Source organism: Urocitellus parryii, chromosome 3, assembly GCF_045843805.1.
Source record: "Urocitellus parryii isolate mUroPar1 chromosome 3, mUroPar1.hap1, whole genome shotgun sequence".
Taxonomy (NCBI): Eukaryota; Metazoa; Chordata; class Mammalia; order Rodentia; family Sciuridae; genus Urocitellus; species Urocitellus parryii.
In genome coordinates this window covers 77112005-77122511 of record NC_135533.1, presented here as the reverse complement: position 1 = coordinate 77122511, position 10507 = coordinate 77112005, and the positions used below count along the sequence as shown (strand labels likewise).

The 10507-nt window shown below is 35.6% G+C and overlaps 1 non-coding gene across 1 annotated transcript; it reads left to right on the top strand.

Moving 5' to 3' along the window:
* Positions 1-8007: 8007 nt before the first annotated feature.
* Positions 8008-8130, top strand: LOC113196838 (U6atac minor spliceosomal RNA). The gene has a single exon (XR_003302609.2). It is a non-coding gene; the product is annotated as a U6atac minor spliceosomal RNA (small nuclear RNA).
* Positions 8131-10507: the final 2377 nt, after the last annotated feature.

Genomic DNA, 10507 nt, shown 5'->3' with positions numbered 1-10507 from the left:
ACCAGCCTACTCCAGGTTTGATCCCTAGCACTGCAAACTGAAAACAAAACAAAAAAAGCAAATAAAAACTAAGTAAACAAAAATGCAGGCCAGAACACCTCAGAAAAGATCTTTATAGTCCAGTTTTCCTAAATAATACTGTTTCTCAGAAAAACACTTGAAAATACAGAGAGGAAACCTGGATCCACATACCCAATTAGAACTATGAGGACTAACAGCTAACATTTATAAAGCATACAATGTTCCAGACACTGCTCTAAAGTGCTGTACATGGATTAATCCATTCATCCCTCACATGATCTTCCTTTGGGGGTAGATATTTTAATGAGTATGTGCATTGTGCAGATAAGCAAACACAATTTTTTTTTTTCTCTGAGTTTCAACACAAGGCACATGGCTCCAGAGCCCATGGTCTCCACCAGCACTAAGTGCAGCTTGGGCATCACATGTCATGTGCTGGGGCTACTTTTCTGCTATTTTCTGTCTGTCATTTCTCAGTTTCCACTGCAACAGATACTTGACATGCCAACTAAACAAAAGCATAATGGTGATTCCAGAAATGTCCGTTACATCACTTCTTTGAAAACAAATCATCTGAAAGATGATTTCAATTCCAAGAATGGTATTGGAACATCTTAAACCTTAATTCTATTAGTCTGTAATTAGCTCTCTGTATCTAAACAGACTTCAGCCTACCGAGAGGAAGCAAAGCCTAGTAGAACAGCAGGAAAGGAGAAGTGTATCTAGAACATTAGAATTTTAAATCACTTTTAATTTACCTCCAAATTAAGTAGAAGTGTCTGCACACAGGTGCAACGTGCTCCACAAGACAGGAAATCCTAAATAGAGAAAATCCCCTAATATGAAGGAAACTGTTAAAGAGTCTTTGGGTTGCTGTAGGCAAATATTTTCAAGAAAGCTAATAAAGAAGGTAAAGAAAAAATATATTAAAAATAACTGGAAGAAAAACAAATGAAACTTGGTAGAAATCTACATACATAGGTCAACTAAAAATCCAAGACATCTGTCATCTCACATTTTACTTGATTTTAAGTCCACAGGAAAATGAAAGCAAAGTCAGCTTGTTGGAATCTGCCTATAGACAGCTGGAAATATATCTATTAATATATAATAGGGAGCCCTGACAGCAGTCTAGAGCTCAAACAAAGACTGTAAATAAAGAAGTAAAAGTCTTCTCCAGTTTTCTCCTCTTAAAAATACCAGAAGAAGAATGGCTTCTTCTTCGTGTTCCATTCCTGTGAAGTATTCTGAGCACATTTTCAAAGTGCCATCTCTCATCAACCAGCTCCCTAATTCTCATTTATTTTCCTCAATTGTAAATAAGCAGTTGCCTAGGCTGCTTTCACTGCCTTTGCTTTTTTCAACTCTATTGAAGAGGATAATAGAAAAATAACTCATGATGCAGGGAGAAGAAATGTAAATGACACTGGTTTCAGAATGCTAGTGGAAACAGAAATGATAAACCAAGAAGAAAGAAAAGATGAAGATCATTACCAAACAGTGAGCTACTGAAAGAGACTGCTTCCTATTTGTAGAACCAGGCCTGCTTTATTTGCCCAGAGTGGATAAAAGGCTCTGAGAGAGGCCCTTGGCTCCTGGCTCTCTCTGAGGTGCTGGTTTCTCTGTCCTCCCTTAGAGCGGCCCTACAGGGGTTTGGACCCTACACCCACAGTTCCACACTTCTCTATGAAGGGGTGAAAATTCAACAGGAAGTTGGGGGAGGCACAGAAAGTCAGCTTCAGCCTTTGGTCTACTGCGTCTTACAACCCAACATGATGTGACAGAGCTGTTACCAGTGATGCCCTTCTTTTTCCTGTATTGATCTCTTAGTGACTCAGAACTCAAGAGAATGGAATAGTAGATAGCACTCGGAAATCCCAACAAGATATGAAACAAATGTTTCTGCTGGTTTCCCAAATTAATGCGAAGTATATATAGGGAGCGACAACACATTAAGGAAAATTTCATAGAGATATAAATTTGAGATGGGGAATGGAGGGCAGATCTTTAAGCAGCCAGAGAGGCCTCCAAAGACATGTAGCCAGCAGTGCCATGGCTTCCTGGGAAAACTAAGGAGCTGGGTGGGCCTGGTTCTGCTTGTGTGTAAAACAAGGGAGCTGTCTCAGACCTTTCCTAGGGCACCATCAAGATTCTATGATGTTATAACTAAAATTAACTAGCTTGGGTATATAGACAGACATATATAATAAGGAATTGAAACAGACATTGACTTCTGTGAAAAAGGTCAGATACAAGAAAAACAATACTGGGCTAAAGGAATTGTGCCTTTCTGTATTACTTTTTAAGCAGTTATGTCCTGAGAAGGAAGTGTCATTAATTATGTCAAGCCTTCGACTGCCCAATGGTGTTAGCCCTCTTAACAAAACCCAACAAAGTCCCACATTGTCATAGAAAAATTATGGCTTTTAGGGCTTATCTGGAATACAATGTGATCCTATAGATAGTCTGAGCCAAACATCACACAAAATTCCAAGAAACATTTGAAACTGTCCAAAAAGTGCTGAAATATTCCACTGACAGAACCCACAAGTCAATGCAAAGCTTTCTCTGGAAGACAAAACCTTTGAGTGAAGTTTTCCAGACATTCAGCCAATGTATTTCATATATTATTGAAAAAACCTTCTCAAATCCAAAACGGCTCCACATGGAAGTTTATATGAGAGGGGAATTAAGCCCCCAAATTTATCACTCACAACTAGTGGATTCAATTGCTGATCCAATTACATCAGAGCATTTTAATTCTTCCTGGAAATTTGTTACAAATTACAGGCAACCGCACTCTGAGCAGAACTAAAACTTCTGTGTATTTTTAAACAAGTCAATTGTTTCAATGAGATAAGTACATTATTTCCACCAGACAGATAATTGTTTTCTTGTTCAATTGCATTACATTTGTGTAACCAGGTATAAAATGTTACAAATGGAAAATTACTGAGAAGCAAAGCAGTCATTAGAGTGACTTATAAATGGAGTAAAGTTATCACAAAAGTTTTACCATTTTTTTTATGTTTCTGAGTATGTAGATCCCATTATTATTATCTTACTTTCTTATATGTCTTATTACAAATAAAACAGTAAAAGCAGATCCTTATGTCTAACAGATCCTTATTATCTATACAACTATATATAATACCAACAGACTAAGAGGGCAGTTGGCCAAAGTGAATGCTAAATGTCTTGTATTCAAAAATACAGATAAAAATAAATCCAAGAATAAATTATGGTATTTCACAAGAAATCCAGAAATTCGGAAAATGTGGAAAATAAAAATAAACAATTTTAGAGTATCTCTATTGGAAGTAAATATTTCTAGATATTGCTTTGAAGATAGACTAATTGTTATCAGAAAAGCCCATATCTGATTACTTTTGTGACACTATTTCCTGAGAGAATTCTTAGTTGTTAACTATCCTCAATTAAGAAGCAGAAAAGCAAATAAAAGAGATATTAAATAACTAAAAGCAACAGCAGCACCTTGGTGGTACAAGGCAGATTATTTCCCGGTGGAAGTCCTATATTGTAGATGGTCACTGAGCAAGAACAGACATGGAAAGTGCCCTTGCTTACCAAGAAGGAAGAAAAATTGTTATGGTAACCAATATCTAACTCACAGTGCATATCCTAGGGGCCCAAAGAGTTCTGTCTGATACAAAAATGTTAATTTTGAATGCTAGTAGTTGAATTCATTTGAAATAAAATTTATGGCATATATTCTTCAACTGCTCAATAGTTTTTTGTGTTGAATACTTTATGTCAACATACGTGAATGTTGTATATGTAAAAAAAAAAAAAAAAAAAAAAAAGGAGGACTTTTTTTCCAAATTGTTTTTGGAAATTCATCAAATTTCAAATTGTACAATTAGGAAAAGTATTCTTAAAGGATATGGAATAGAATATAACTTAAACATCATACATTCATCAAATACCCAAAACAATAATGAATATAGACTTGAAGAATGTGCCATTCAGAAGAGAAAGTATCTTTACATAAATTTAAAATGGGTATTGTGGGACAGCATGATGTTAACACAGATCTACAAACAGAACAGGAGGTGCAACAGAATTTTGGATGGAGTATGTTAAACACACAGGATTATCTGAACCAGGGATTCCTCCCTTAGTATTTATCACACACTGATTCTCTGAAAACATTTTAAGAGTTGAAAGTTTGTAATAGAAAAAAAAATTTCACAAGACTCAAAATTTCCTTATAGCTTAGAAATTTAAAGAGAAATTCTGCTTGTATTTATTTTTCTTTTTCACAGTCATATTAATTAAACATTATATAAAGCAGGGTTTGGCCCTCTCTAAAGAATTACTTTTAAACCACAAATATAATATTTAAGGACAAAAATTTTAGCCCAAAGTTGCAACTTGACAAGATTATGTGAGACTTCAATTTCATTGACTGAAATATTTTGACTGATACTTAAATAATAAAAACTTCAAAAAATAGAGGTGAAGAAATGATTCGCTATAAAATTTTATTTTCTGAATATACTTGAGGACATTTTTGAGGCTTTGAACTAGTCCTGGCATACAGAAATTTTTCTCCAGAATTTTTGAGCTATGGGGAATAGTAAATATTTTTAATCTAACCTCCTTTTTTGGAAGGGAAAACCAAAGCCTTAGGAATTAAAATATCAAATCTCAATCTACAAACCTACTTAAATGCAAAGCATGAAGCAAAGAAATCCTAATCCCTGCTCCAGTTTTCATTTAAAATGTTTTTCTAGTGAAAAATAAAGAGACGAATAACGTCTAGGGATCTTGAACACTTGAAGTACAACCTCTGAAGCTGAGATGGAGGAGGCTGACAAACCAAAGTCAAGCAAGACCTCTGCCATCAAATCCCTTCCTATACCAGCAGCTCACCTTTCTTCTCTGGCTCCATAATTCTCATCTAGAAATCCTTGCACAAATCTATGCCTCACGCTTGTCTCTCTCACTCCACTGGGGACTTTGCTCTGTCCTGTGACTTCTGTTCACCTGCTTTTAGAGATTCCAAGACACCACACCCAATCTCACCCAAACAAGCTACCTATCTCACCATGGTAGTTTCAAATCATTTCACTGAATCTTCAATAACATTTCCAAGTCCAAAAAATCAAAACCAAACACAATCTCCCTTAAAATTAACTGCCATTTTTCAGCTTCCCTATTCCTGTTATTACAGTTATTTTCCTCTAAAACTCTCATTCTCAAATTTTTAAAAATATTTAACTCCTTCCTCACCTCCTGTGACTCCCATTATCTATCAGACGCCCCCCATCCTATGTGTTTTCAGTCTCCATAGAATCACAACCAATAGGAGATACGTATTGATTCTGACAGGTTGGGAAGATTCTAAGGAACTGACTCACAATGGTGGAGTCTGACGGCCAACAGGCACCTATAGAATGAGAATCAATATCCCACTTCAAAAGTCAACAGACAGAAGAATTCTCTCTTACAAGAGAGTGAAGGAAGAGGTCAGTCTTTCATCCTCTTCAGATTTTCAACTAATTAGATAAGGTCACCCATGTTATGGAAGGCAATTTGCTTTACTCAGTCTAATTGTAATTTAAATGGAATCTTTTCCAAAAACACCCTCACAGAAACACCCAAAGTAATATTTAACCAAATATCTGGGCAACTTGTGGCCCAGTCAAGTTGACACTACAAATGAACCATTATGGTTTTACTTTTTAAAAGTTGGCCACCTTTTTGCCCTGCTCATCACCATCTTCTCAATAATAACTTTAGAAGTTATTAATTCTTCTTTAGAATCATTTCACTGAATCTTCTTCTTTAGAATTTATAACTTCTAAAGTTCGTATAATCTCCTACTTGTTTTCAGGAAATGGATATGAACCAGCCCTGTCCTCACACTGTCTACATCACTGGTTCAGGCATTACCACATAAGCCATGGCACATTTATTTTCAGAAATGTTGTTCTTACAGTATAATTCCTCCATTGTTCTTGAACCCACAATGGCCTTACTCCGAAAAACTCTAATTCTTTTTCTTATATATTATTCTACATAATCCAGCCCCAATTTGTGAACTGACCTTTCTCTTCTCTCACTCTCTTAATTCATGACTTCCATTATAACAGGCCATTGGTTTAAATATCTTCTTCACACATCTGCACCAATCAATGCACACTCAAAACACACCCCTTCTCTGAACAGCACTATATGCTCTTTTTCTATCCCAGTTTTAAACACCTGCCAAGGTTTGTCTCGAGCTTTACATCCTTTATGAAATTTTCTTAATAATTCAAATCATTCAGGTCTTTTAATTTTTTAATTCATACAACTGTATGAACTAAACAAAACTGTTACCCTATACTAGTCTGCCTTGTTCCTAACTTATTTATTTCTATTGTGTATCCCTCTTTCCCTATTCTACGAGTTATCCCACAGCCTCCAAATATACACCTTTTATTTATCTTGGGCTAAAAATCTCTGAATCTGTGATGTGCCAGCACCGTGCAGGTACGATCCTCAAGGAATTTATGTTATAATGGATAAATATGCAAACAATTATGGAGCAATGCACCACATGCTATAATATAGGTGGATTCAAAGCTCTAAGAAAATATAAAGAATGTAACAAAGAAAAATCTACATTTTACTAGTAGAATAGGAGTCAAGGGATAAACTTAATAGGAAAAAGGAAGTAAAAGATATTTCAAGTATTGAAATAACCAGTGCAAAGGAATAGAGAAAAGAGAATAGATAATATGTGTGTTTAAGGTATGATGAAACATTTACATATAATAGCAAAATTGTTGAGTATAAAAAAAGGTACAAAACGACTGAAAAACAAGAGATTAAATTCAGCAGAGGAATCATGGAGTAGCAGGTATAGAACCCCAGAGGCAAAACTGTCTGTAAGACTGAGAATGCCAAATCCACAATGTGAGAGGCATGGCTAGAGTATGCAGCTAAGCTGCTTCTAACCAAGGAAGCTGGAAGTCCCTAACACAGAGGTGAGATTTTGCTTATCCCTCTTTGCCCATGATCATAAAGAACAAAGGACTTTTAGAAATCATTTGGTGACAAATCTAAACTCATTAGGCAACAAAACTAGCCTAAGCAAATATAAAGTTATTTATTATTTCAATTTATCTCATTTAGTATTAATATCTTTGAACTTCACTGCAGAAATATGAACCTTTTTTATTATGGGGAGTCATTTCAGATCCCACTGAAGGTGACAGGAAATACAGGGTAAAGGGTCTTTTTCAAAACCTAGTATATTTCAAAAATCATAGTACCTTTTTAAAATCTGATAAAGTCTCAATTCCAATACACAACTTCCCCTTAGGGTTTTAGATAAGACTCTCTGAAACTTGGATTTTGAACTCCCACAAAATCAGTCAGATACACAGAGTTATGTTGTCCAAACTGTTTTCAGAGCCTACAGAAGGTCCATTTGGAATTGTTTTGCTGCATGGGGGATAAGTCCTCAGTGCCACATACTTTCTATTATTGTTCACTTTTATGAACTGTGGCAAAGTTTATTTTATTTAAGTAATATAATTTAAAAACAAAAATAAACTGCCAATCATGAACTCTTAAGTCACCTTCCCACCCCCTCATAATGCCAGGAACATCACAAAAAAAAAAAAAAAAAAAAAGGAAAAGCAACATTCTCTTTGCCTCCTATAACCTTAATAGATAGTTTCCGGGAATTGTCTATTCAAATAGAAAATTAATTTCCATGCACAGCTGGAAATACCACAGTGGCAAGCAAGAAAAACATCAAACACCAGTAGCTTAAATAAAAAGTGGAGGAACTATAAAGAGTCCACAAAACAGAACCTTGTGCAGTTAAGATGGTTATAAGAGAACAGCTGTTCAACTGTTAATTTAATGTATGAAAACTTCTTTTTAAGTGAAGTATCTACAATTTCGTCAGTTTTAGAGCCAGATAACTGATTAAGGAATTATATCATTCAAGAAGTACTTCTATAATTGTTATAAATGGAGGAGAATTAGCATTCCCCTGGATAGAGATGGAAGAGGCCCTGAGATCTACACACACATACACAGTTAAGGTTTTGCTGCCCATTTTGTGACATCTGTTTATTTCAGGTTGGGATAATGGAAAACTCCTGGAGTTGGAGAGTGGCCATGGTTACACAATAATGTGAATGTACTCAACAACACTAAAGTATACACTCAAGGTTACAATGGTAAAATCAACCACAATTTACAAAAGTCTTATAAATCAAAAGAGGACAGCAGAAAAAGAAAAATGAGCAGAGAACACAAATTCAAAATTGGAGGGAGAAAATACCATAAAGATACGGAAAAAAAAGTTCAAAATCACTCGTAATCAAGAATACATGTAAAACTGTCTACAAAATATTACATTTAATCTTTCCAAGTAGTAAAGATAAAAATGATTGACAAATTTTTTTCAAAAGCAGCTTCTCTAAACCCACTGACAGAGCAAACTCTTTATACATCTCCCTCCTTGGACTTGGACCTAATGGGCATCCCTCTTTGCACTGACAGCTATCAAGAAGAGGCTCTTGGTGCCATCTGGGGACTGTTTTCTGCTTCTATTACTGCCTTAGACAGTGAGTCATGCACTAACTCTCAACTAATAAGCAAGCAAAAAGTAGAATGATATCCTTTGCATTGAACACTTTAAAAACAAAAAGAAGAGTCAGAAAACAGACCGCCACCTTCAGGAACTGCCACACACAAAAATAAAAAAAAAAAATAAAAAGTGTTATCAATGTGCAAATGACAAAGCTCCACATGGCATCCAGACAGTGGCCCTCCCAGTTCTGCTTCCTTGATTTTGAGGTTGTTAGAGGGAAAAAAAAAAAAAAATCATCAGTTCACAGTACAGAACTGACACTGAGTAAACAGCTACAGGGGAAAAGTTCAATAAAAATCAATGTGTTATGAAAGCAAAGACAGAGGGAAACATTTAAGGTGAATTCTACTGGTGATCTTTGCAGGACTTCATAATGAATAAAAGGTCAAGTGCAAGATACCAAGAACATTTCCAGATGTTAGGGTTTGGATTCGGAATGTTGCACAAAGGTTCACGCATTGAAGGCTTGGACCCCAGTGCAGAAACGTTCAGAGGTGGGGCTCTATGGAAGTGATCTTGATTGTGAGGGCTCTGATCTCAACAGTGGATTAATTCATTGATGGATTCATAATTTGATGACATTACTAGGAGTACTAGAAACTTTAGAAGATGAGCCTAGTTGGGAAAAGTAGGTTATTAAAGGCATCCATAGAGGGCTATGTCCCCAGCCCCTTTCTCCTTCTGCTTCCTAGCTTCCCCGAGGTAAGCAGCTTTCCTCTACCATGCCCTTCTGCCATGTTTCTGCCTTGCCACAGGCCTAAAAGCAATGGAGCCAGCTGACCACGGACTGAAACTAGGAGGCAAAATAAATCTTTCCTCTTCTAAGCCTATTTTGTTAGAGATAAAAACCTAACACATTGGACAAAGCATAAAAGAGTTCCAAAGAGTTATTATACTGTGTTTTGAATCATGGAGCTACATTTCTTTTATCTTTGATGAACAAAACACCTCATTCTTCAATAAATCTCCTGGCATATACTGCAAACAAATAGAGGGATCAATGTAGTTATATGAATAATTCATTCCTCAAAAAAGGAGGAAGTAAGTAGCTGGTAAAACACCTGGCACAAAGTAGAAGTTCAATAAATATTTGTTGAAGTGAACTGAAACAAATGGTAGAAGCTGGTAAAGATTATCTGTATCTATTGATGAAATTTGCTGATTATATTGTCCCAAATTTCCATCTGTTTTTACCTCTGTAAAATAACTGACCTCTTCTATAGAGAGAGCTATAAATATGGTGTTGCTTTCCAATGGCAGTACAGTTATCAAACACCTGCCCAACATGGTGTTCAGAGACTTGGTGATAATTTATCTCCCCCATAATCAGCATCTGTCATCTAGTTCTTGGTCACAAAAATGCAAGAATGCTAAAGCATGGTGCAGGGAGGGGGAATACTGTAGAATATTAATAGCTGATCAAAGAGATTCTAAAAAGAGAGAGCCTGATGTCAGATAAGCCACCTCAAAGAGAAACACTAAATTGCCAGCCTTCTTCAGTTTCCTCACTTGTAAATTAGGAAATGGACCCAGAGGCTTCCAGCTTTTTTAACTACAATTCACACCAGTAAATATGTTTCATAATAAAAACAGTTTACACACCACACATAGAGACATACTTATCTATATAAAATTCAAACATCAGCTTCATAAATTAATACTTAATCTTTAAATGTCAGTGCACTTTGGTATACTGTCTTGTAGTCTATTCCATTCTGTTGTTTAATTGGAACCTACTAAATTGATTTCATAACCCATTAATAGTACATGACATGCAGTTTGGAAAACAAGATGATTTCTTTCCAGTTCATTAAAAAAAAACATAATTTTACTTAAAAGCAATCTAAAAATATCCACCACTCC